This window comes from Elephas maximus, chromosome 2 (genome assembly GCF_024166365.1).
Source record: "Elephas maximus indicus isolate mEleMax1 chromosome 2, mEleMax1 primary haplotype, whole genome shotgun sequence".
In the NCBI taxonomy this organism is placed as follows: domain Eukaryota; kingdom Metazoa; phylum Chordata; class Mammalia; order Proboscidea; family Elephantidae; genus Elephas; species Elephas maximus.
In genome coordinates, this window is record NC_064820.1 from 105,201,454 (window position 1) to 105,228,805 (window position 27,352).

A 27,352-nucleotide genomic window follows, 5' to 3' on the forward strand; every position below is an offset into this window, starting at 1 on the left:
AAAGAAATAGCAGTTATTTTATTCCTTTCTTGAAACACCTGTGTTGTTTTCTTAAAATCTTCAAATAAGTTTTACCTTTTTTTTTTTTTTTTACTGAATACAATGATTTTTTTGTTTTGTTTTGTTTTGTTTTTAATATAGAAATCTATAGTTCAGGAGTTAGGTACAAGATCAATATTTGTAATGGTTTTTGAACTAGCCTGTCAAGTCAGAACAGTGTCTATCCTGGTTCTCTCTGCTTCCCTAACACACTTCATGCAGGTATTTTAGAATAAATTTGCTGTCCAACAAACAGGAGACAGCCCAAGCATGTCTTTTCATGGAGATTCTGAAAAAAATGCTGGAATGCGGTAACATTGCCTCATGATCTGCACTTGTGCTTGGGCTTGCTTCCTTCATGGGAAGCTGTAGATTAAGCAGATTCTCAAAGGAAGACTCCAGCAATAGAATGACTATTAATATTATGGCTAGAAGCCATCAGTATTAAGAGGTGGGTACCACTTCAGAATGCAAATTTTTCATTTTACATATAAATGGAAACTAGTTGTCTGACAATTTCTGCCTTGCAATGGAGGACCCATCCTGGCTCCACATGCAGTTTATTAACATGCAAATTGTTTATTCATTTTTTTCATTTTGGAATTGATTAGAGATCAACATGCAATGAATCTATCTTGGTTTTACAACTAAATGTGCCTTTTGATTAAAGAGGAATTCACCAGTAACGTTTATGGCTTCCTAAGAATAAAGAATTACAGATTCCTAAGAATATGAAGAAGAACTTGGATTCAGGGTTGGAGGAAGACTGATTCACAGCCTGCAATATGCAGATGACACAATCCTGTTTGCTGAATGTGAAGAGAACTTGAAGCAGTTACTGATGAAGATCAAATACTACAGACTTCAGTATGGATTATATCTCAACATAAAAAAAAAAAAAAAAAATCCTCACAACCGGACTAATAAACAACGTTATAATAAACGGAGAGAAGATTGAAGTTGACAAAGATTTCACTTTACTTGGATTCACTATCAAGGCTCACGGAAGCAACAGTCAAGAAATCAAAGGAATTACTGCATTGCGCAAATTGCTGCCAAAGACCTCTTTAAAGCATTAAAAGCAAAGATGTCTCTTTGAAGAGTAAAGTGTGTCTGACCCAAGCCATAGTATTTTCAATCACCTCATATGCATGGGAAAGCTGGACAATGAATAAGAAAGAAGAACTGGTGCCTTCGATTTATGATATTGACTAAGAATATTGAGTGTACCATGGACTGCCAGAAGAATGGAGCCCTGGTGGTACAGTGGTTAAGAGCTCAGTTGGTAACCAGAAAAAGGTCAGCAGTTAGAATACATCAGCTGCTCCTTGGAAACTCTATGGAGCAGTTCTACTTTGTCCTACAGGATTGCTATAAGTCAAAATCAACTTGACAGAAATGGGTTTGCCAGAAAAACGAACAAATCTTTCTTGGAAGAAGTATAACCAGAATGCTCCTTAGCAGTGAGGATGGTGAGTCTTCATCCCATGTACTTTGGGTATCTTGTCAGGAGGGATCAGTCCCTGGAGGAGGAAATCATGCTTGGTAAAGTACAGGATCAGTGAAAAAACAGGAGGACTCTCAGTGAGATGGATTGACACAGTGGCTGCAACAATGGGCTCAAACATAGCAACGACTGTGAGAATGGCACAGCACCAGGCACTGTTTCATTCTATTGGACATAGGGTTGCTATGAGTTGGAACTGACTCGATGGCACCTAATAACAACAAGAAAAAAAGTACTTAAGAATTTATAACTTCCTAAGAAAAAAGCCTTAAGGAAATTTGTCTGACAGCAAAATAACACATGATGAAGGTAAACATCTATTTTTCATTTTCAGTATTTTGATTATAATAAAACAAGATTAAATGATGGTAGGCAAGCGTTCTGATTCTGTTACATATTAAAACCATTGCCATCGAGTCGATTCCAACTGATAGTGACCCAATGGGACAGAGTAGAACTGCTCCATAGGTTTCCAAGGAGCGGCTGGTGGATTCGAACTGTCTACCTTTTGGTTAGTGGCCCAGCTCTTAACCACTTCGCCTCAAGGCTCCCAGTCACATATAGATAATGTCAAAATCCCTCAAAACTGCAAAAACATTTGGTTGGCCTTGACATAGAAAAGTAGGGTAAAAAAAAAAAAATCCCTCAAACTGCAAAAACATTTGGTTGGCCTTGACATAGAAAAGTAGGGTAGCGGAGAGAAATGAGCGCAGGCTGTAGAGTCAGGTGGTATCCATTTGAATCTCAGTTCAGTCATTTATAAGTTGTTTGAATTTAGCAAAACCTCTTAATCTCTCTATGTGCTGTTTCTCATCATAAAATAGGGATAATTTTTTTTCTATCTTGCCAGGCTGTATTGAATTAAATGTAAAGCGCTTAAAATATGTACATAGTAGGCAGTTGTCTGATGACAAATGTTGAAGCACTGGCTCTCCATCTAAACTCTGTTTTGCAGTGTTTGCCAATTTCTGTGGTGTAAATATTTCCACCATGGAGTAAACACCCTCCAGATATGATATGACTGAATACTCAGTTGAAAAGAGATACGCACAATTGGCTCTTAATAGACTACGTGAGCCAGCTCCACCTCCACACCATTGATAAAATCTTGGTTGTTGTTTCCATATACGTGTTTTAAAATAATGGAAGACACTTAAGGGCTTTTAATTCCTTAATTAGATGTGCCATAAAATGTTATGATATATTTTTGATGGCATATTTAGCTTGTAATTTTCGATATAAAAGTCCAATATACAATATATATTCATTCTAGTTTCCCCGTTGAGACTAGAGTCCCTACTTTAAAATGTGCATTTTGTATTTATTAGTTTGCAAGGCGCTCCTTCACTTACCGTACTGTGGGTACCTAACGTTTGCATCTCTCAAGTTTATTGTGTTTACGTTTTTGAACGTGAAGTTGGCTCACCACAGAATTTAACTTCTTATTTATACTCCTATTGTCAGACACAATCAATTTTGAAAAGAAGAAAAAAAGAGAGCGAGAACAAAGCAGCTGGATAGGGTAATGCCTTCCAGATGAGGCAGCAACTGCCCGCTTACCAGGCTGTGAGTTCTCAGTGGGCTTCTGGCATTGAGTTTCCTTGTGAGCATCTTCCTATCAATCTCAGGCAATATATAGCTCAGGCCTCCTGCCTTTTGAGAGTGAAGAATTTGCATCTGTTACAAGTAATGGAGGATAAGGCCCACAGCCTTGTTTTATAGAGTGTCAGTAATTTTTATACATCTAAAAATGCAGCCTAATTAATATACCTGGTCAGAATAAGTATTTATATAGAGTGTAAAATCTGCAAAGGAAAAATTAACTTAATGTTAGCTTTTTTAGGTGTTAACAAAAGAAATTACCTTTACGCTGAGATTTGACAGCAGATTATATAAATTAATAACAAGGCCCCCCATGCTAAAACTGTACCAATTTTTCTTCACAACGGTTAGAACAAGTAATTTATCTGGAGACTCAAACTGTAAATATGCAAGTACGCAACTGACACTTCTTTGGAGTTTAGATATACACAGCTGGCTATGACGTTATCTTGGCTTGCCTCCTAGCTGGGACCAGGGCCTATATATCATTCAGGCTGAACTTTCATGATTTTAAAAAAGAAATTTATAGTTCAATTAAATAAAAAGACTCTAATTAGTAGATTTCTGGAGGATGGTTTGGAACTTTTTTGGAGAAACAGGCCAATTACCTTTTATAAGTCACTCACTCTGTATTCTCAGAAACCTAGAGGTTTCTGACAGTTCAGATCTTTAGAGATATCTTTATCTAGCTAAGGCTACAGGGGTTAGGGCAGAACTCTTACAAATTTTAATTTTGAAATGTTGCTTATAGTATTAGTAGCAAGTCTGTTGTTGTTGTTGTTGCTAGGTGCTATCGTGTTGGTTCTGACTTATAGTGACCCTATGTACAACAGAACGAAATACTTTCTGGTCCTGTGCCGTCCTCACAACTGTTGTAATGCTTGAGCCTATTGTTGCCACCACAGTGTCAATTCATCTCCTTGAGGGTCTTCCACTTTTTCACTGACCCTCTACTTTACCAAGAACGATGTCCTTCTCTAGGGACTGGTCCCTCCTGATAACATGTCCAAAGTAAGTGAGACATAGTCTCACCATCCTCACTTCCAAGGAGCATCCTGGTTGTACTTCTTCCAATAGCAATCATAGAGTCTCTATTACGTGCCAAGCACTAGTCAAAACTAATCCCAAAACGACCCTGTGAGGTAGATTATTATTATCCTAACTTTACCAATGAGAAAATTGAGGTTAAAAAATGTTTTTTTAACTTGGCGAAGATTACAGTTACTAATCAGGAAACCCACTTTTCAAAACTCAGTCTGCGTTTCCACAGCCCACTTTCCTTCCTTGATCTCACCCTGTCTCCAGTACGATGCCGAAAAACAAGCCTTCTTTTGGAAACTGTTTTCAGTTTTTTTTGAAGTTGCAAATTTTTCTTCTCAAAAAAGTGTCACTAACTTGTTCTTCATAAGTGATGTCTATTCTTCAAATTCTGTTCTTGTTCTCTATCATTATACTTAGGAACAAATTTTCTCTTGAAGAGTACGGATGGCAGATTTAGAATATGAAGAGAAAGCGTATACATTTAGAAGCTTAAGATATGAGAAAATGTCTCTATTGTCACAGAAGCACTCAAAGCCTAGATCTGCTAGTGTGGTACTCCATGCAATAGTAACTGCTTTTTATGGAACACTTGGGTTTCATGAAACACAATTCAGAGAGCCAAGATGTTTCATTTCCTTTACATTAGTTATAAAATCGAGGGTATCTGAAAGAAAAACTATACTTGGTAAGTGTAAGACAGGGCTAGAGACATTTTATTAAAATTGTTGTCTCCTCAGGACAGCCCCTCACCCAGCCATTTCCTGAAGTGCTTTTTCTCCTTGGAACTTCTTTGAAAAGAAAACCAGCTGAAATGGGTCCTGCCCTCCATCTTGGCACTCCAGGTAATGTTTGGGTCATTAACTTCCTCGTGCATGGTAATTCTCCACCCCTGAGGGGAGAGCCAACATGCTAATGAACAAAAATGGCTAACTTCCCTTTGAGGGGAATCGAACCCAGCCTCTAGGAAATGCTTACTCATTTTGGAATGCTCTGTGTCATTTTGTATTTTGCAACCGATCTTGCGTATATAAACTAACCTTAACAAGCTGCCTGTGAGCAGTCTTGGAAGGCACTTAGGCCTGACTGTCTCCTCGCTTGGCCAATGAACAAAGTTGCCTTTTGTTCTTCCCAACTTGGTTTCTGTCTTTTTGGCCCCAGACAGAGTCTCACTGAGCAGGACCCGGATTTCCCAGTAACAGTTGGACTATTTTGCGGATTTTCTCAATATTATTTGGAAAAACAAAAGATTTTGAAAACAACTGCAGGTGGGAATCAGCTTTCCTATTTTTTAAAAAGATAATTTTAAAAGCTCACACTGCTGCACCATACACTGGCACACCCCTGGGGTCAGTAGCTCAAACAGTACCGTATTTCGTAGAATCCAAGATGCCTTTGATTTAAGACACACCAGTACTTTATCTACCACTAAGGAAGAAAAAACAGAACAAAAACAACAACAACAAAAAAACCCCTGTCAATTAAATGATGGTAAAATGTTTGCATATTACTTTGGATTAGTATTTTATACTTACAGAAATAGCTTTCTCTGATGTATTTAAACGTAGAATTTTATCATATATCAGTCTTGTGAATACATATAAAGGAAAATATAAACAAAATACACATTATTTAAGGAATTCCAAACACTTCCTCACATTTGAAATCTGATTCTTCTTAGTCACTTTTTGACCTAGTCCTAGATGTCTGTTTTTCTACAAAATATCCTCCCTGCCATGATGACATTTGTGATTCAGCATTTCCTATAAAAAGTACTGTACTGCTTTCTCTGGGATTTTGTTCCAAGCTGCTGATACCTATTTCCCAATATTTGATGTGGTCTCTTTCTTGACTTTACTGGAAGTTGTTTCAAACAATAACCATGACTCATAGTCCTTCCTCACATGGTCCTTTAATGGATTCTTGGCTGAACTATCCAGAGGCTGCAGTTCCCTGTCAAATCATCACAATGACAACAGAGGTCTAGCATTGCCAGGCTGGGGCATCTACCACATGAGCAGTGCCTGGCTGTCAGTGGTTATAGGGTATCTTCGTTGTGACGTACGTCTCAATTTCAGAAATTTGGGATTTAGTGAAATTTGGTATTAAGAGTTGAAAAGCGGAATTTGAAAATGTGACAACTGAGATTATTATGGCAATAGCTAGAAAGAAATGTTTGTTGTCTGTAAAAATATTGTCCTAATGTCAGCAAAAACATACTTTTCATCGTTTCAGTCACCCATCACAAAATGGAATTAATTGCCATGTAATTACAGTTATTGTTCTATGGTTGTACTTCAAAATGAAGTAGTTCATGTAATATTTTTGAAGGTTTTACTGCGAGTTCATACCCTACAATGGTTAATCTCGGTCCTAATGGTCTAATGGTTACAGTAGAATGCCTCTGCTTTTATTGTATTAATCTCAGAGCACAGGGAAACGTCAACACACGTTAAAGGTGGTTTATTCACAGAATCATTTCCACATTATAGTGAACAAACTTTGGAAAGGTGATTTTAGCTTAGGGAAACCAAAGATATGCTATTAGTAGAGCTTTCTTCCTTCTCATGAGGGATGTAAAGATCAGCAACAGAGAAGTCTGAGAAATGATAGAGGCCGTGCCATCAGAAAACCTGTTTGACTCTTTGCATTGCTCTTTTTCTTTGGTTCTAGGAGGAAAATCTCTTCCTAAACCTAGCCAAATGGTTATGAACTATGTATACTTTCAAACAGTTTTAAGGTAGTTTGTCAATTAGTATCAGAAAGGAACAAACCTAATACAAGGTATAGGAACAAAAGCATTCACAAACTGGATGGAACAGGCTAAGAACAATTTAAGTGCTCACAATGATCAAAATGTAGACAATATTTGGTGCTTATTTATTATGGGAAAGGATTAACTTGAAGAATAATAATTATAATAGTAAGAATCACAAGTATTGTTTTATTTTGTATTATGGTGAGTAGAATTTGAGCCATTTAAATGTACTTTATCTTTTTACATTTATTTGCCACATGTTGATTGGAGGATACAAATTAAAGAGTGAGAATGTATCACTGCGTACACAAGAAATATTTTTCCCTCTAAGACCTTTAATAGGCTTTTTTTACCTTTTTTTTTTGTTGTTGTTGTAAAGATACAGATAACAAGTTTGCTACTACAACATTTTTCACAGTGAGATCAGTTACATCAATCATGTTGTACAGCCATCACCAATATTCTTTGTCAAATTTTCCTTCCCCATAAACAAAAACTCATTTCTTCCTAAACAATAATTCCCCCTCGCTCCCACTCCTGGAAACTATTAAACTCTGATCTCTATGCATTTGCCTATTTTTTCTTTTTAGGTATTTCATATTAGTGATATTATACAATGTTGTCCTTTCGTTATTGACTTACTTCACTCAGCAGGCTAGGCTTTTCATAGGAGGAAAAAAATCAGGGAAAACTAGGAGTAATAAATGTAACTTATCTGATAAAAGTATCTCTAAATCATCATCATCATTAACATCATAGCCATTGTTGGTTTTAAAGTAAATTCACATATTTGTAAATTATTGGGGAGAGCATGACGTTGTTGAGGCACTCATCGATAAGAAAACTGATTTACTTAACCCTTGTTTTTCCTGTTGCTAAGAACTCATGGATTCCTGTCTTTTCTGGAACTGTTTTCAAAGCAAACAGAAAAGCTAAACAGTTGCATAATGATGTGTTGCATGTGGAACCAGAAGCAAGCGAATCTCTTCTGGGGGTCGCAGATAAAGGAGAATGAGTAGATAGTCCTGGTCAGAGCATCCCAAAGAAATAAACAAACACAAACGGCTAAGCGAAGAGCTGCTCGTTGAAAGTTTGGCATTCAAAGCTACCCAGAGAAACCTCAAAAGAAAGGCCTGGAGATCTGCTTCCAAAAGATTACAGGAAAGGTTGCAGCAATGAAAACCCTACGGAATGCAGTTTTATTCTGAAATGTACGGGGCAGACACAAGCTGGAAATGACTCAGTGGTGACTGGCTTGGTTTGTGACTGCTTATAGACCCTTCAGGGGCTGCTCTGAGCCAAATGGGCAATTGAGCAGTGGCTTCTGAATTAACAGTGAACAAACATTCCAAGATTATTTGACTTTAAGTCAACTCTCATTGGTTATCCTCAGGTGATTATTTAAACTACTCAGTGCTTTGCTGCTTTTGTTATTATGTGCTGTGGAGTCAATTCTGACTCATAGTGATCCTACTGGACAGGGTAGAACCGCCCCATAGAGTTTCCAAGGCTGTAATCTTTACAGAAGCACACTGCCACATTTTTCTTCCATGGAGCTGCTGGTGGATTGAAACTGCTGACCTTTTGGTTAGCAGCCAAGTGCTTAACCAGTACTCCACCAGGATTCCTTTTTACTACTTTAGAAGTATTTTATTTTAAAGCTATAGTATGTTGTTGTTAGGTACCCTCAAGTCTATAGCGACTCATAGGGACACCATGTGACACAGGAGAACTACCTCATAGGGTTTTCTATGCTGTAGTCTTTACTGGAGCAGATAGCCAGGTCTTTCGCCCATGGAGCCGCTGGCTGGGTTCAAACCACCAATATTTTGGTTAGCAGCCAAGAGCTTAACCATTGCACCACTAAGAAAAAATGCTGCTATTAATTCCAACTCTTACTTTAGCAAAACAAAGTCAAAGAGCATTTTTTGCAGGAGCTGGGGCAGGTTATGCATAGTAAGTGCTACATAAGAATTGAAAAGTTTAGAAGCTGAAGATGTAGAACAGGACGCTATAGAATTTTTCATGTTTTGACAAACCATCTCAACTTTGTGCTTCAAAGAAAGGATTTGTCAGTTTGGGTCAAAAGTCCTTAGCAGCAATAATTATCCTGAGATATAGCTTTAAATGCCTCTTATAAATGCATTGATTTTTATCAACGACAATAGCTTAAAAACCCATATAATTTTGGACATTTTTTCAGAGAGGTTAAAAAACTCAAAATATCTAAAATTTTTCTTGTCAACAATCAATCTGACGGTAGGCTGAATAGATACATCCTTAGAATTTTTTTTTTTAATCTTATTATCCATACTTGCCCATTTTATTTGATTTTTGTTTTTAATTTCTCCCAAGTTTGGACTTCTGAACCCTAGCTAATTTGCAAGGATGAATCACCGATTTTTGAGAAGTTGATAGAAATTTCCTGAGTGTGAATTGTTAAAATTTCTATCTTTTCCCAACAGCTTTAAAGTGGAATTTTAAATTAAATTTTATATGGTTTTATGTTGTGTTCCTAGAATAAAGACCGATTAAAAAAAAATTTCTGTTATTATAAAAAAAGTGGGTATGTAATGGGCAATTATGCATATCAGGCTAACTGATAAATAAAGCACAAGCGTTTCTTTTTCAGGGATAATGGTGTTACTTACTATTAATTTATTTAATTGAAATATATTAAATAAATGTTTGTCCCAAGTGGAGTCCTGAAAGACCTGAGCTTAATTTAAGCCTGTCCATCTAACGCTTCATTTCATAATGTCTAGTATGGCTGTCAATTTATTCTGTTCAAGTCTTGCCTTTCCTAGAAAATCCTAAGCTTTCTGAGGATAAGAACTTGATCTTACATTGCTGTTATACCCTTAAACACCTAACACTGAATTTTGGATACAGAATGTGCTTAATTTGTGGCTTGGTATGATTCAATCTTCAATTCTCAATATACCAAAAACCAAATCGAACCCACTGCCATTAAGTCAATTCCGACTCATAGCGACCCTCTGGAACTGCCCGTAGGGTTTTCACGGAGCGGCTGGTGGATTTGAACTGTTGAAATTTTTGGTTAGCAGCCAATCTCTTAACCCCTACGCCACCAGGGTTCCTCTGCAGTATAGTACAGTGGAATTGTATTTTCTATATTCTGAATATTAGGTACCTTGTATATTGTTACTGATGTTAGCTGGTGTGGAGTCAGCCTCCAACTCATGGTGATTACATGTGCAGGGGAACAAAATTCTGCCCAGTCCTGTACCATTCCCATAACTGCGTGTGGATTGGACCATTGTGATCCATGAGATTTTAATTGACTGATTTTTGGAAGTAGATTGCCAGGCCATTCTTCCTAGTTCATCTTAGTCTGGAAGCTTTGCTGAAACCTTTTCAGCATCATAGCCATACTCAAGTTTCCACCCACAGGCAGGTGGTTGCTGCTAATGAAGGGCATTGCCCGGGAATCAAACTCAGATCTTCTTTTTTTTTTTTTTCCCATGAGAGACAGGAATTCTACCACTGAACCAAAGTCATCGTATCTTTATATTTACCGTCATTACTGTTGAGTCGATTCCAACTCAAAGTGATCCTGTAAGACAGAGTAGAACTGCCCCATACGGTTTTCTAGGCTGTAACCTTTATGGAAGCAGACCGCCTTCTTTCTCCCTCAAAACGGCTGGTGGGTTCAAACAGCTGATCTTTCAGTTAGCAGCCAAGCCCTTAACCACTGCGACAGCAAGTCTTCTTCATCTATATTAGGAGTTTGCAAATTAGAGACCATACCTGGCCTCTGCCTGGTTTTGTAAATAAAGTTTCATTGGAACATAGCCACACCAGTTCATTTAGGCATTGCCTATGGCCGCTTTTGTGTACCAATGGCTAAGCACATTGCTATGATTCAATCTTGAATTCTGCAATATTGTGGAAGAAACCATATGGCCCACGAAGCCAAAGTATTTATTTTCTGAATCTTATAGAAAGTTTGCTTACCTTTGTTCTACATACTTTGATGTAAAATAAAAATATTTTGGATCTTATCATTTAAATTCTTTTACCTTCCAAGAAGCCCTGGTGGTACAAGCAGTTTAACTCTTGCCTGCTAACCGAAAGGTTGACGGTTCGAACCCACTCAGCTGCTCCACGGGAGAAGGACCTGGTGATTTATTTGCTTGCGTAAAGATTACAGCCAAGAAGACTCTGTGGGCAGTTCTACTCAGTCACATGGGGTCACTACGAGTCAGAATCAACTTGATGGCACCCAACAACAATAATCTCCCATAGAAGTAAGTTAAGTGCTAATAATACCTGCGGATGTTATATCTTTTAGCTGAGATTTTCCAGGAAGCATAGATATCAGAAAGGGGGGGGGGGGAATGGGCTATGTACCGTTTTCTTTGCCACAGCTACTGTATTTCTGATTGAAGATAAAACACATCCTAAAAATGCAGTATAGTTTCTTGCCAGGATAAACTTTCTTTAAAGCCAAGATTTAGTTTAAATTAAAAGATTGAAACAGTCACATTATGTTAGAGAAAATGTACAACTGCCTTAAAAATAATTGAATTGGCAGGTCTTGGTAAGCTGCTCTTTGAAACCATACTGCAAATCTACCTAAAATGTATTCATGAAACAGACTTAGCATTAGCTGAAAGAATGGTTTACTTAGAGATCTTAAAAGCACAATTAGTTCCTTACTACATTGATTTTCCAAAGCAATACTCACCTTAAAAATGTGAAGAGCAACCATTTACATTTCTATGCTACTTTAAGAGAGTATGATCACTTTGTGGAAAGTTAACAGATCTTTCCTTTGTTTATCACTGCTTCGGATAGAAATAATGAACAGCTTCAATTTAATACCATTTTGGAACCTGAGGACAATGCCATAAAGCATTGAACATGAAAATATATTTCATTGAAATATTTCTAATAACAATCATTGGATTTGGCTTTCAATGAGTATTGACATATCAATTATGTAGCAATGTTTTGGTTTTTAGACTTTTTTTTTCTTTTTTATTCCATACTATTCATCGATGGATATTTAGATGGGGAAATATATTTCACTTGTACGACTGAGAAGAGAGAAAAGATTTTCTTTTTATTATAATGGCTAAATAATTTAGAAAGAATAATGCTAATTAAGATCAGAGAATTAAAAGAGAAATCAACATTTTGTAATGTTCACTACGTAATAATAACTACCACTCATGGGGGTATTTTCTATATGCTAATATTGTACTTAACATTATTCGTAGATTATTTTGAGAATAAAAACCTTGCATGTAGGAATAGTATACCCATTTTTCAGATGATGTTCAAATACACTAAGTAATTTGGTCAAATTCATTCAGCTGTCAAATGACACAGTTGGATCAGGTCTGTCTGATCATTTGGTGTGTAACTTATCTTGGTAGCTTCCTGAAGGGAGAGACAAACAGACATTAGAGAGGTTTGGGAAGGATAACATGACGGTGGAAAGTAGTAAAATAGTAGTGCTCAGAAGAGTTGGTGGGAGCAGATGGTTGTAGTACTTTGAATTCTCGTCTTGGTAACCCTTATTGAGAATCTTCTGTTTTTTGTATGTTTAGTGCGTTACATTTATTTAATGCATTAATGAGTGTGTAGTGTCCATTGTATATTTGTCTAAACAGTCTCTACTTTGGGCATTTAATCGGTTCCCATGTGTTATTTAGCTTAAATACAATCTCAGGCAGGATTCTTCCTTCAGCCTTTACAAAGAGAGTACTTTTCATAATAATCTAGCTGTACTACAATTTCCTATATTTGTTTTACTTCAAATATACTGACTTTCTATGCTCTGAGCAGTCTTTCACAGTTTGGGAGCCGTGACTCAAACTTTCCTTAGTGTTTATCCATAATATCCAAAACTTTTATATATGTATTTCATTTAAGGAGATCTTCATTTGACCTCTGGTATATAATCAGCTATGTCATTTTCCCCCATAGTTCTGTATTTCCTAGGACAAGATAAATGAGATATGGAATTTTGCCATGTAACTCTGTTGTAAACTCTCAAAGAAAATATCATTGTAAATTTAATTTATATTGCTTCATTTTTGTATTGTCATCCTATTAGTGTGCACATATAAGACTTGACGATAATTTTCAATGTATAAAGAAAATAAGCAATGTTTTATACTGTGCTTTGGGCAGAGTATGATTGTGCTAGTGTAGGGGAAATAGTCTCCAGTCCTTATCTCAATAATTCACATGCCTACGTTTGGTTGATTTTATAAAACAAGATATGATTATTTAATATGAAACTCAGTATTTTAAGCTGCAGTTTTCTACCTTTTTTTTTCTTTAAGCAAGGAGCTAAGGGACAATTGGTTAACAGATAATTGGACGTACTGGTTTAATCTTTGAAAGAAAAATTTTTTGAAATAAAACTTTTGTTCTCCTCAGATAGAGATTTTTAAATAATATTTAAAAAAAATTGGTATGGGGGACTTTTGGGGGGATGAGAAAGAGGGAACACCATAATAGTTGATTCTCATTATTCATGTTAGTTATGTTTTATAAAGTTGCCTCAAACGCTGAGTTAGTGAATACTGAACCATTGCTCCTGGGTAAATATAGGGTTAGGCACTTGCTAGCCTCTGGTCACAATGTTTTCATCAACTGATAGATAAATAACCTTATTTTGTGTGTGTTTCACACAATACATGTAGTATTGATTCATTCATACCGTAAGCCATGCGTGAATGAAGCTTATCTATCTAACACATGTATTCTCTCCCTAAGGCACATCACAGCCTTCTTATGCTTAGGAACACTAGACAGCACTTCAGCACTATGCTTAGGGGTCATTTTAAACAGTAGAGTCACCAACAAAAAGCACAAAAATGTGAAAAACTCGGCACTAAATAGATTGTAAACAAGCTTGTTTACAGTATGAGTGCTGAAACAAGAAGGCAGAACACTGCCTTGTTTTGAACAAATCTGTGTTGGAGGAAGTACAACCACAAAGCTTCTTGGAAGCAAACAGGGCGAGACTATGTCTCACATACTTTGGATATATTATCAGGAGGGATCAGTCCCTGGAGAAGGACACCGTGCTTGGTAAGTAGAGGGTCAGAGGAAAAGAGGAAGACTCTCAATGAGATGGATTGACACAGTGGCTGCAACAATGGGCTCAAATATAACAACCATCCTGAAGATGGTGCAGGACCTGGCAGTGTTTCGTTTTGTTGTACATAGGTTCACTGTGAGCTGGGGTTGACTCGATGGCAGTTAACAACAACAACAGGAACATGGGTGTCCGGCAACTTAAATTTTTGCCACTCTGCACATGTCTACTAATGACTGCAAAAATGCTGTGAGTATTGATTTTGGTGTAACAAATTTTAGTGAGTAGGTGAATTTGCAACTATAGAATCTGTGAATAATGAGAATTGAGTGTAAATGTTTATAGCAAAGATGACTATATACTTAATACCCAGTACAATATCAGAGAGAACCAGACCCTATTACTTGATTGTTGAAGGCATAAGTCATTGAGTAAATGAATGAATAAAGGAATTAACCAATTATCATTCAAATGTAAGGGATTTTTAGATTTTGCTTATCTATGGCCAACAAAACTGTTGTCAGAGTTAGCAGATGTTTATGCCATAGATGGCTGCTCTCCAATGATAACAGAGTATCAGATCCCTAAATTATATTTAGGTGTTGTCTTGAGACTGCTGCTGAGTTTAGTCCTGTTTTTCAGCTACTGAAACCCAAATGAGGCTCATTTGGCCTTTTCTTTTTACATAGCTGGCCATCATGTTGAGGGAGATTTTCAGATATCAAAGTAGAAGGGACAGGTAAAAGTGACTGCAGGAAGGAAAAACAAGAAAATAGAACCTTGAAGGGATACTGATTTTATGAGTGTGACTGGTTCACAATTACTTAAGAAGAAATACATTTTCTGCAAGTGCTCTGAAAGCAGGGAGATCATGAAATGTGGGTAGAAGTCTGAAAGGCAGAAAAGAATTCCTTCTAGCAAAGGCAGTGTTGAGGGAAGAGCAGGAAGTGTTGAGGGAAGGGTCTGTGGTGAGTCAAGTGTTAAGTGCTTGAAGAAGAGTAGCAGGAGATAAGACTGGAAAAGGAGGCTGAAATCAGAGTGAGGCTGGACTTAAATTACAGATTAATGAGTCTAAACCGGTACCGCCCAATACCGTATCTACTAGCCATATTGACAGACTGTAAGTATTAAATACACACCACATTTTGAAGACTTAATATAAAAAAAAAGTAAAATATCATGTTAATAATTTTTATATTGCACATGTTGAAATATTTGGAGGTAATTAAATAAAAAGTATTAAGCATTTAATTGATTTCGCTCATTTGTCTTTACTTTCTTTAATGTGGAAACAAGAAATTTTTTTTTTTATGTGGCTCACATGTATGGGTCCTATTTATGCCTCTGATTGTATTTATATAGAACGACGATAGTTCGGGCTTTTATTTTAAAGCAATGGCTGGGGCAGGAAGGAGGGGGAATGAAGCAGGTAGTGGTGAAGGTTTGGACACTATGTTTGGGGTGATGTTCGTTCAGCTATTGAAAGATTAAGTAGGGAATACGAAATGTAGGACTGGAGCTTGGACAACAGAAACTAGAGGCATGCCCCAGAGATGCCCACATAGAATTGTCTGTGGAGTTGTGAAGGTATGCACTTGGATGATACTCCGTAGGGAGGAAGTGTGCGCAAAAGTGAGCTAGGAGCAGAGGACCAACCTGCGCTAGGTCAGCTTGAGAATAATTTTTACCTTTGAATTCTAAAAGGACTTATGATTTCTAGAAAATGTCTTGGCGGAAACAAAACAAAACAAACCACTACCAACGACAACTGTTTGTCTTGTGGAATGGATCGTTAAAGAGCAATTTCAGCGGATGAATTCAGAACACTGAGTGGCCTAGTACCTTTCCCCTTTGTGTGCACATCCTAAAGAATTTAATTCATCATTTATAAATGGAGGACACCTTGATGGATGGAAGATTAGACACAGGAAATCTAAAATAACTCGGTTAGAAGGTACCAATTTAAAAGGATCTCTATGGCTTGCCATGGCTAAATATGCTTCATCTGGCAGTATGAGATCTTAAAAAAAAAAAAAAAAGAATTAATTGCACTCATAATTGCCCCTCTCCCTAAAAGGGAGGAAACTGTGGGAGGCAAATGAAATCTTGGCAAGCTGTAAAATCTCCAATTCAGGGAGACTGTGCTGGGCCTGGTATCTTCAGACACCGATGGTGAGCGTTGCCCACTGCTCCTATTGACAGAAGGATGGGCAGTTTAGTCTCATTTCCTGTGAGTGATTGAGACCTTGAAACTTTCCATGGTTTCACTGGTGATTGGATTGATGAAAGCGCCCTGTATCACAAGCAGTTTGTACCCAAGCTGAGTCTACGCAAAGCAGAAGCTCTCTTCCCAGAGCCAGGGAACACCATTTGCTGAAGAAGGAAGGGCCACATAGTTGTGGTCCTTACAATCTCACTGCTAAGGTTGGCTACATAATGGGGACAGATGGAGAGAAGTGTGGAGATTTATTGTTGGAAACCCAAAAGAATGAGAAGCAGACAATAAGATCCTAGCTTAGATATATTGTCGTAAAAACTCTGGGAAAGAAACACATAATGTAAATTAATCAAGTGAGGAATGCAGTTCACAGATTTCCAGATATGAATCTAGATGCTGAACAGTTGAACCCACCAGGAGGGTGCCGGTGCTTTTAGGATGGATGATAAAATTTGTCATGTCACATTTATTTTTTTCTCAGTGTCTGAAGAAAACAGTATCTCGTCCCTTGAACCAGGCACAAATTAGCTCTTCTGTGCTTTTGGCCATTGGCTGTCAAAATTTAAGATCTATTAAGAATCACCAGGTGGCTGGTGCCATGTCCGTCTGTGAAGGTGGCAAGAAGAAGCCCCTGAAACAGCCCACGAAGCAGGCCAAGGAAATGGAGAAAAAAGATAAAGCTTTCAAGCAGAAAGAAAAAGAAGAGCAGAAGAAACTCAAGGAGCCAAAAGCAAAGGCTGTGGGGAAGGGCCCCCCCTGGCCACAGGTGGAATTAACAAACGTGGAAAAAACAAGCTGTTCTTTGTGACTGAGGCAATGATGACTCTTGATTCCATTCTTGTTTAAACATCTGGATTTTCTTCTGTAACATCTGTTGCACCTATTGTTAGAATGAAGTGTTGTCTTGGAGCCTATAGTACATTTAAGAATAAGCTTTTGTAAGAAACAAATCATACAATGGTTCATCTCTTTAGTTCCAGGTAACTTTATAAAATACAGATTCCTGGGTCTCAGAGTCGATAGCTCTTCAATAGCAACCAGGAATTTGCTTCTTTAACAATCATCCTAGAAGATTTTGATGAAGAAGGTCCTGGGTGATATCTTTACCTAGTAATTCTCAACGATAAGACATCCATGCATTTGACCCCTTATAGTAGGAATAGAATGTTAACTTGGATGAGGCACTGACTTATTAGTATCAACTGATGCTGGGTAGGAATACATGGACTAAACATCTCTTGTTGCTTTTGATTCCATAATTCTTCATCAGAATAACCAGTCATTGAATACATGTTTGAAGTCACAAATACTGCACCTATCTGTAGGTATATGTTACCATAGACAAAAACTCAAAATATAAACCCCTGAAATATCTTGATGAAAATTTTAATCTTATTTTTTATAGTGGTTATTTAGATTTTATAACTCTATGATTTTATTGGTTCTCAAGTAGCTCAAGGCATCCAGAAATATCTAGATATTTCACAGCAATGTCATTTTGGTTGGCATTGTTCACATAAACCAAAAACCAAACCCATTGCCATCAAGTTGATTCTGACTCATAGCAACCGTATAGGACAAAATAGACTGCCTCATAGAATTTCCAAGGATGAGCTTGTGGATTCGAACTCCAGTGCCACCAGGGCTCCATTGTTCACACAGGTGATGTCAATAGAATTATTTATTTTTCTGTCTAGAATCATCAGGATCAGTTTCATGTAGGTGTTGGAAACTTTAGTATTATTCATGTCCCTCCTTGGTCACCAATTTACTTGCTCGCAACTCTGTAGACACAAATAGGCTACTGCTAGCAAATTTAGGCAAGTGCCTGAACTTGATGTCAGGGATTCTCTTTAGACTTACTTTGTTTTATTCATTTTAAACCCCCACGAGTGCCTCTCCTTTTTTGTCCTGGACTTAATTTTCTTTATAACTGGCTCCCTTTTCTCGTCTAACTCTGAGTGAATTTTGTAATCCCACTTTGGAAAATTTGCCTGACCTATCTCACTTGTAAAATGATTCCCACAGTGGCTTTTCTGTTGCACACAACACAAATATGGGCAAGAGGTATCACAGTCCTGTGCCCAGCTTTGGCCCAGGGCACTATGTGGGGTCCAGAGTACCCTTAGTCCTGTCTTTTTGGATAATAAGTAGTCATGGATTTACCATAAAAAAGTAGTAATTGATTACAGTGATACCATTGCAGATTAATTCCTATTACTGATATTCATTGATCTTGTGGGATTTTATTCACTAAATTTCCAAATATTATGGGATGCTATGGTGGAATATTAACCAATCTGCCCTTCTGCTCCTACCCCATCACATACAAAATAGTCCCTGGAACCCTTCCCAGTTTTGCCACTAGATACACAGTCTCATTATCATAAGCAACTGTTATCACAGTAAAACCAGGAAACATCAACTTCTGTGCATACATCAGAAAGGTTTGGAAGAATTTTCGAGGAGTCATTGGCCCTCTGTATTAGTTTCCCATTGCTGCTAAAGCAAATAACCACAAACCCAATAACTTAAAGCAACACAAATTTATTATCTTACAGCCCTGGGGGTCAGAAGTCCAAAATGAGTCAACAGGGCTGTGTTTCAAAACCAATAACATAGCATCTTCAAATCTCTCTCCTATGCTGGCTGTAATTCTCCTTCCTTTTTCTTATAAGGACCTGTCTTAGTCATCTAGTGCTGCCATAACAGAAATACCGCAAGTGGATGGCTTTAACAAAGAGAAATTTATTCTCTCACAGTCTAGTAAGTTACAAGTCCAAATTCAGGGTGTTGGCTCCAGGGAAAGGCTTTCTGTCTCTGTTGGCTCTGGAGGAAGATTTCTTGTCCTAAAACTTGCCCTGGTTAAGGAGCTTCTCAGGTACAGGGACCCCATGTCTAAAGGACATACTCTGCTCCTGGTGCTGCTTTCTTGGTGGTATGAGGTCCCCAACTCTCTGGTTGCTTCCCTTTCCTTTTATCTCTTGATAGATAAAAGATGGTGCAGGCTACACCCCCGGGAAACTCCCTTTTGAATCAGGGAGGTGACCTGACTAATCCTTGTAACCACGGGCAGAGATTATGATTTATAACACATAGGAAAATCACAAAATGGAGGACAACTACACATGGCTTAACCGAGTTGGCAGATATTTTGGGGGGACACAATTCAATCCATTACAGGACCGTTGTGATGACTTTGGACTAACCTGGTAACCAGGATAATCTATCTCAATTTAATCGAATGTGTAAATTCCCTTCATCTAAGGTAACATATTCATGGGTTCCAGAGATTAGAATGTGAACATCTTTTGGGACCATTGTTCTATTACTTCTGCCATGGACAAAATTTTTTGAGGTGGCAGAGAGAGAAGAGTCAAAGGGTAGGTCTCCGGGAAATCTCTCCACTCCCTGCCCATTTCAAGTTAATTATGAGAATACCGAGAACGCCTTGGGCATCTGGAAATAGAGGGCCATCTTCTCATTTCTTAGGTGGGGCTCAGGAAAGAAAACAAGATTTCCTGCAGTAGCCTAGTGCAACACTGTTGCTATGGTTAGTTGCTATCGAGTTGATTCTGATTCATGGTGACCCATTTTGTACAGAGTAGAATTGCTCCATGGGGTTTTCAAGGCAGTGACCTTTCAGAAGCAGATTGCCAGATCTATCTTCCAAGGTGACACTTGGGGTTCAAACCGCCATTCTTTCGGCTAGCAGTCAAGCACTTAACCATTTGCGCCATCCGATAGGTAGGGAATTTGTTCCTTAGCCGTAGATGTGTAGGCAGTACCTGTGCCACTTACCCTTCAGTATCCCTAGGGTGACAGAGTAGAGCACTTGACAACTCTCTGTGACCCACAGAAGCACTAAGAAGTGGCTAAGAAATGATGAACAGACCCAGATATATCTCATGAATAAAGCAAAGAGAACCGAGTGTATCTGAAACCATTATGTACCAGGTGGGAGATATGACCACTCTCAGGAACAGAAAGGTGGTTGGTGTTCATCCAGTGGATGTCATCATGGACAAACACTGATGACCAGGAGCGAGATGCCCTCTACCAAGGCCATAAAGCCTTGGAAGCTCTCCAGGATTTTGATGCCTCCCTAGAGGGATGAGGAAGGGAAAACTTGAATTGATTGAGTAGACACTTGAAAGAATAAGTTTATCTGGAATTAAGTAAAATGGTCATTAGGTAAAATAGAGGTTCAAAATAGAGATTAAACTGTACTACTTTATAAATTTTGATGTTTACACAATTGAGTTTTATGGCCTAAATATACGCTTTTGGGGAGTCTTCACAGTTTTGTGTGTAACCTCAGGGAGGTCCTAAGAAAAATAGTGACATATTTCTCATTCATCTTTCCATATTCTGTTTCCTTTCTGTTCCCTTTCTTAAGCCTCTCTCCAGATATCACATTGACTAGTCTTCATTATAAAAATTAGGACTCTAAAACCTGGCTTAGGAAATAAGATATATATATATATTTTTTTGCTAATATAACTAGAAAATCTAGTGGAAATAATACACCATAGGATTGGTTTAATCCAAATATTAATGTCATTGAGGTTGCTGCCTCATGTCTCTGTGGTTCTCTCAGGGCTGCCATCCTTAGCACATTCATATTATCCTTAGGCTGACTTCTTTCATGGTTGCAAGAAGGCTGCCAGCTGTAGTATCCAAGTCTACAAGTTTTCCCATTCAAATCCAGGAGCAGACGGGGCTTTTCTTCTCCTAACCATGAAATAAAAATCCTAAACCTTGCTTTGATTAAATAGCTAGGTTGTATGTCCACTCTGAACTGTTCACTACGTCATTGGAATCTCACGTGCTGATTGGTGTAGTCCTTGGTTATGTGTTTATCCTTGAATTAAAAAATGACATGAATGCTTAGATCCATCAGAGCCCACCTTTGGAGCTGGGAGGTGGGGTCAATCTTTCCCACATCGCTTAGCTGCTTTTTCACAAAGAGGGGAGAATAGAACAGATGCTTTCCATACAGTTTTGATTCCCATAAGTACCCACAGTGTCCCCATCATTAAATTATCATATTGTTTTATATCATTTTCTAAGGATTTCCAAGGCATCAATTTTGTTAATTTGATAAACTAAGTTGTATCATTGAGGGCACTCCCAAGAAAATGTATGACTCTCTCGAGCCAGTGGACTGTTTTTATTATAGTATAAAATAAGAGCAATTTCAGGCATAGTAAGTGAGACCAACTCCATGAAAAATTAGCAGGAAGCACATTTGGGGTGCCACAGATTAAATCATTCCTGACAAATGATGGAAGCTAAAAAATGTTTTGCATTTTTAAAGGCTGGAGAGAGAGTGACTGTGTCAATCAAAGAAGGACTTTCTGGCACTGATTAAGGCACTTTTGGATAGGATGAATCATTGATGAACTAGAATAAAATATGAATCATTACTTATATCTTTGTGTATTGAGAGACTCTTAGCATGCACACTATTGATCCTGGGGGAATTATTTTACTCTGTTATTTGAAAGCCAAATTGGGTGCCTCTGTTTTTGCAAGCCTATTTGACACAATATGCTATGATGGCTCTTTTAGGCTCTTTAGGCCCAAACTTTCTATAAAATTATTCACTGTAATGGCTCCTTTGGAGCAGTGACAGGACTTGATACAAATGTTTGTTAAGAACAGTTGGCTTTGCTGATTACCTCCCCAATGACGACAAATAGAAGCTTAAGTGAGGGGATGGGTTTGGGAGTCAGGGCATTGTTTTATCAGGAGATGATAAGACTGCACATCAGGAAAGAAAAAAAAATGGGAGTCGTTGTTTCAGAGTACATGCTACTCTTCGATGCCAAGGGATTTTATACATACGGGTTTTATTTGGCACAATGTATATAATAATATTTTACACAGACTGTAATGTGAATAACACTTTTAAAGTAAAAGTAGATTGAAAAAACAGTGTACAAAGTTATATGAATATTTTTGTTCTATGTACAAGGTTTACAAACATGAAATATGTATTTATTGGATGAATAACTAAATAAGCATACTATTTTACTAGCAAAATTTTAATGAACTCTTAGAGCTAATTGTTGTTATCACTGTTAGTTGCATTGAGTCAGTTCTGACTCATAGTGACCCCATGCACAATGGAACGAAATGTTGCCCGATTCTGCACCATCCTCACAATCCTTGCTATGTTTGAGCCCATTGTTTTAGCCACTGTGTCAGTTCATTTGCTGAGGGCCTTCCTCTTTTTTGTTGACCCTCTACCAAGTATGATGTCCTTCTCCAGGGACTAGTCACTCCTGATGTCATGTCCAAAGTAAGCAAGATGAAGTCTCACTATTCTCACTTGTAAGGAGCATTCTGGCTGTACTTCTTACCAGGCAGATTTGTTAGCTCTTCTGCCAGTCTGTGATATAGTCAATATTCTTTGCCAACACCATAATTCAAAGGCATTAATTCTTCTTTGGTCTTTCTTATTCATTGTCTAGCTTTCACATGCATATGAGGCAATTGAAAATATCATGGCTTGGGTCAGGTACACCTTAATCCTCAAGGTGATATCTTTGTTTTTTAAAACTTTAAAGAGGTCTTTTGCAACAGGTTTGCCCAATGCAATGCATCTTTTGATTTCTTGACTGCTGCTCCCTTGGGCATTGATTGTGGATCCAAGTAAAATGAAATCCTTGACTCAAACCTTCTCTCCATTTATAATGATGTTGTTTATTGGCCCAGTTGTGAGGATTTTTGTTTTCTTTATATTGAGGTGTAATCCATACTGAAGGCTGTGATCTTTGATCTTCATCAGTAAGTGCTTTAAATCCTCTTCACTTTCAGCAAGCCAGGTTGTGTCATCTGCATAATACAGGTTGTTAATGAGTTTTCCTCCAACCCTGATGCTGCGTTTTTCTTCACATAGTCCAGATTTTCAGATTACTTGTTGAGCATATAGATTGAATAAGTGTGGTGATAGGATACAGCCTTGATGCACACCTTTCCTGATTTTAAACCAGGCAGTATTCCCTTGTTCTGTTCAAATGACTGCCTCTTAGTCTATGTACAGGTTCTACCTGAGCACGATTAAGTGTTCTGATATCCCCATTCTTCACAATATTATCCATGATTTGTTATAATCCATACAGTTGAAAGCCTTTGCATAGTCAATAAAACACAGGTAAACATCTTTCTGGTATTCTCTGCTTTCAGCCAAAATCGATCTGAGAAATGATATCCCTCATTCCATGTCCACTTCTGAATCCAGCATAAATTTCTGGAAGTTCCCTGTTGATGACCTGCTGCAACCATTTTTGAATGACTTTTGTAAAATTTTACTTGCCTGTGATATTAATAATATTGTTCAATAATTGCCGCATTCTGTCGGATCACTGCTCTTTGGAATGGGCACAGATATGGATCTCTTTCAGTCAGTTGACCAAGTAGCTGGCATAGACAAGTGAGCACTTCCAGCATTGCATCTGTTTATCGAAACATCTCAGTTGGTATTCTGTCAATTCCTGGAGCCTTGTATTTTGTCAATGCCTTTAGTGCAGCTTGGACTTCTCCCTTAAGTATCATTGGTTCCTGGTCATATGCTACCTCCTGAAATCGTTGAATGTCAACCAATTCTTTTTGGTGCAGTGGTTTTGTGTATTCCTTCCATCTTCTTTTGATGCTTCCTGTATCATTCAATTTTTTGCCCAAAGAATCCATTAATAATGCAGACCAAGGCTCGAATTTTTTTCTTCAGTTCTTTCAGTTTGAGAAATGCTGAGCATTTTCTTTGCTTTTGGTTTTCTAACCCCAGGTCTTTGCACATTCCATTGTAATACTTTGATTTTTCAAGCTGCTCTTTGAAATCTTCTGTTCAGTTGTTTTACTTCATCATTTCTTCCATTTGCTTTAGCTACTCTATGCTGAAGAGCAAGTTTCAGAGTCTCTTCTGACACCCATTTTGGTCTTTTCTGTCTTTTTATTGACCTTTTGCTTTCTTCATGTATGATATCTTTGCAGTCATCCCACAACTGGTATGGTTTTTGTTCCTTGCTGTTCTATGGATCAAAATCTATTCTTGAGATGGCCTGTAAATTCAAGTGGGATATACTCAAGACAGTACTTTGGCTCTCATGTACTTGTTCTAATTTCCTTAAGATTGAACTTACACATAAGCAATTAATGGTCTGTTTTGTAGTTGGCCCCTGGCCTTGTTCTGACTGATAATATTGAGTTTTTCCATTGTCTTTTTCCACAGAAGTAGTCGATTTGGTTCCTGTGTATTCCATCCAGTGAGGTCCACGTGTATAGTTTCTGTTTATGTTGTTGAAAAAAGTATTTACAATTAAGTATTCATGGGTCTTACAAAATTCTATCATGACATTGTTTCCATCACAAAGGCCATATTTTCGGCTACTGATCTTTGTTTCCAGCTTTCCCATTCTAATCACCAGTAATTTTTAATGCATTTTGACTGCATGTTTGATCAATTTCAGACTGCAGAAGTTGGTAGAAATCTTCAATTTCTACGTCTTTGGTCTTAGTGGTTGGTGTGTAAATTGAAAAATAGTTGTATTAACTGGTCTTCCTTGTAGGTGTAACTGACAATGTTATACTTTAGGGTAGATCTTATACTTCAGGATTGATCTTGACAGACTCATCTGTCAGTTTGTCATAGGTCTTGACAGACTGATCTGTCAGTTTGTTTTACTTGTGGTGGCTTGTGTGTTGCTGTGATACTGGAAGCTATGCTACTAGTATTTCAAATACCAGTAGTGTCAACCTTGGTAGACAGATTTCAGTGGAGCTTCCAGACTAAGACAGACTGGGAAGAAGGACCTGGCAATCTACTTCTGAAAAAGTGGCCAGTAAAAACCTTATGTATAGCAGTGAAATAATGCTTAATATAGCACCAGAAGATGAGCCCCTCACATTGGAAGGCACTCAAAATTTGACTGGGGCAGAGCTGCAGTCTCAAAGTAGAGTCAACCTTAATGATGTGGATGGAGTGAAGATTTCAGGACCTTCATTTACTGATATGGCATGCCTTAACATATGAAGAAATAGCTGCAAATATCTATTAGTAATCGAAACGTGGCATGTATGAAGTGTTAAGAATAATTGGAAGTCATCAAAATTGAAATGGAGTGCATAGAGATTGATATCCTAGGCATTAGTGAGCTGAAATGGACTCATACTGGCCATTTTGAATCTGATAATTATATGGTCTACTATGCCGTGAATGACATATTGAAGAGGGAAGAGGGAAAGCCTCACATTCATCATCATAGAGCTGATTAATGATCTGAAATATGTACTAATTTTCTTCCTAGAAGACGTGGAGGTAGTTTATTGACTCCTATTCCTATGATAATTTGGTAGAACTGCCGCATAGGGTTTCCAAGGAGCAACTTGTGGATCCAAACTGTCGACATTTTGGTTAGCAGCCAATCTTTTAAACCACTGCACCACCATGACTCCTGTATTGTATTTATTTTCTTATTAATGACAAAGAGTACTCTTTCTCAAGGAAAGTTTAGTTTGCGTTTAAGAACATCATTTAAATTTACTACTTTCTTTAGCACTTAGTATGCTTGGAATGAGCGTAATTAAGGGTGTCTGAACACAAGAATATCCAGTACTGCATTTGGGATTGAGCTATACTAACAATGCTACATTGTGTTTCCAGAATTAACCTACTATCTGCATATCTTTGTGAAAAGCTGTATGAGATAAGATCATCTACAGATGAACCTCTGAACAAGAGATGTCTTTTTGTCATTAGGTGTAATATTGTGAGGGAATAGCCAGGTACACAGGTAATAATATTTAAAAAAAATTCCGCCTTAATAATAGTTACAGGCCACTCTGGCTCTTCACAGGATTTTAGGACTGTGAGTGTTAATCAAAGGAGCCCTGGTGACCTAGTGGTTAAATGCTTGGTTGCTAACCAAGAGGTTGGTGGGAAAAAAGATTTGGTGGTCTACTTCTGTAAAGCTTACAGCCTTGGAAACAGCTCTGTCTGTCCCATAGGGTCTGTATAAGTCAGAATCAACTTGACAGTAATGGGATTGTGGCTTAATTTACAACTTAAAAGAGATCATTCCTGATTTTTTGTGAATGGAGGATGGACTGGACGAAAGCAAGAACAGAAGTGGGTAGACAAGTTAGGAGGCTACTGCTGTAGTCAAATGAGAGTTATCAACATCTTGGACTGAAGTGACAGCTGTGGAGTTGACAAATTGACAGATCTGATACCATTTTGAAGTAGAATCAATGAAATGGTTGTTAAGAGAGATACAGGGAGAGTCAGCAATAATTCCTAGGTTTCTGGCTTTAATAATGAGATGGATGGTGGGATGATGGCACCATTTACAAACGTGAGGAAGGCTGGGTGGCATAGTAAGTTTTTTGTGTGTGTATGAGGAATTAATTGTCATACAGACACCATACCACCAAGTTTGATTTTGATGTTCTTTCTTTATATTTCCACAGTAACCATTGTTCTTCATTTTTTCCTATTGCGAAATCATTTTCTAATTGCCCACCTACTGTTAATTATTTCTTTTGTTTTCTTTATAACAGAATCCTAGTTTTTTTTTTTGGTGGCAACATGTTCAGATAAAACTTCATTTCTTTGCCTTCCACAGAGGTAGAGGTGACTGTGTGAAAGAAATATGAGAAAGCTTCTTAACAGGGAGATTCAGACGGCACATACCCCATTTTTCCTTTGTGTTTCTTCCTATTTCCTGCCTGAAATGTGGATGAGACAGCTAGAACTGGGGCTGCCACATTGTTACCAACCATATAACAACCATGAAAAAGGAATTAGAGAGACCTTGGTCCTGATATCATTGAGTTGCTGTACTAGTCCTGGATTACCTTTCTTTTATATTTCTTGTTATCTGAGAAAAAAATATGTATATATATTTTGTTAACCCACTGTTATCTGGGTTTTCTGTTGCATTCTGTCAAATCCAAGTTTAACTGACATGTCTCACATGGCATTCATCACATTGTGTGTTGTAATTGTAGATTATGGTAGTTTCTGGTCTTCTACACATGATAGTAAGTTTCTTGAGTTCAGAGTACCTTGCCTTATCTACTTTTGTATTCATGGCACCAAGCACG

At 37.7% G+C, this 27,352-nt stretch overlaps 1 long non-coding RNA gene across 1 annotated transcript in view; it reads left to right on the forward strand.

Moving 5' to 3' along the window:
- LOC126068367 (uncharacterized) overlaps positions 1–26,968 on the forward strand; it is a 411,592-nt gene extending 384,624 nt beyond the window's left edge. The window contains exon 4 of the long non-coding RNA XR_007515662.1: positions 26,872–26,968. This is a non-coding gene — a long non-coding RNA (uncharacterized LOC126068367). The remainder of the gene's footprint in view (positions 1–26,871) is intronic.
- The last annotated feature ends 384 nt before the right edge of the window (positions 26,969–27,352 follow it).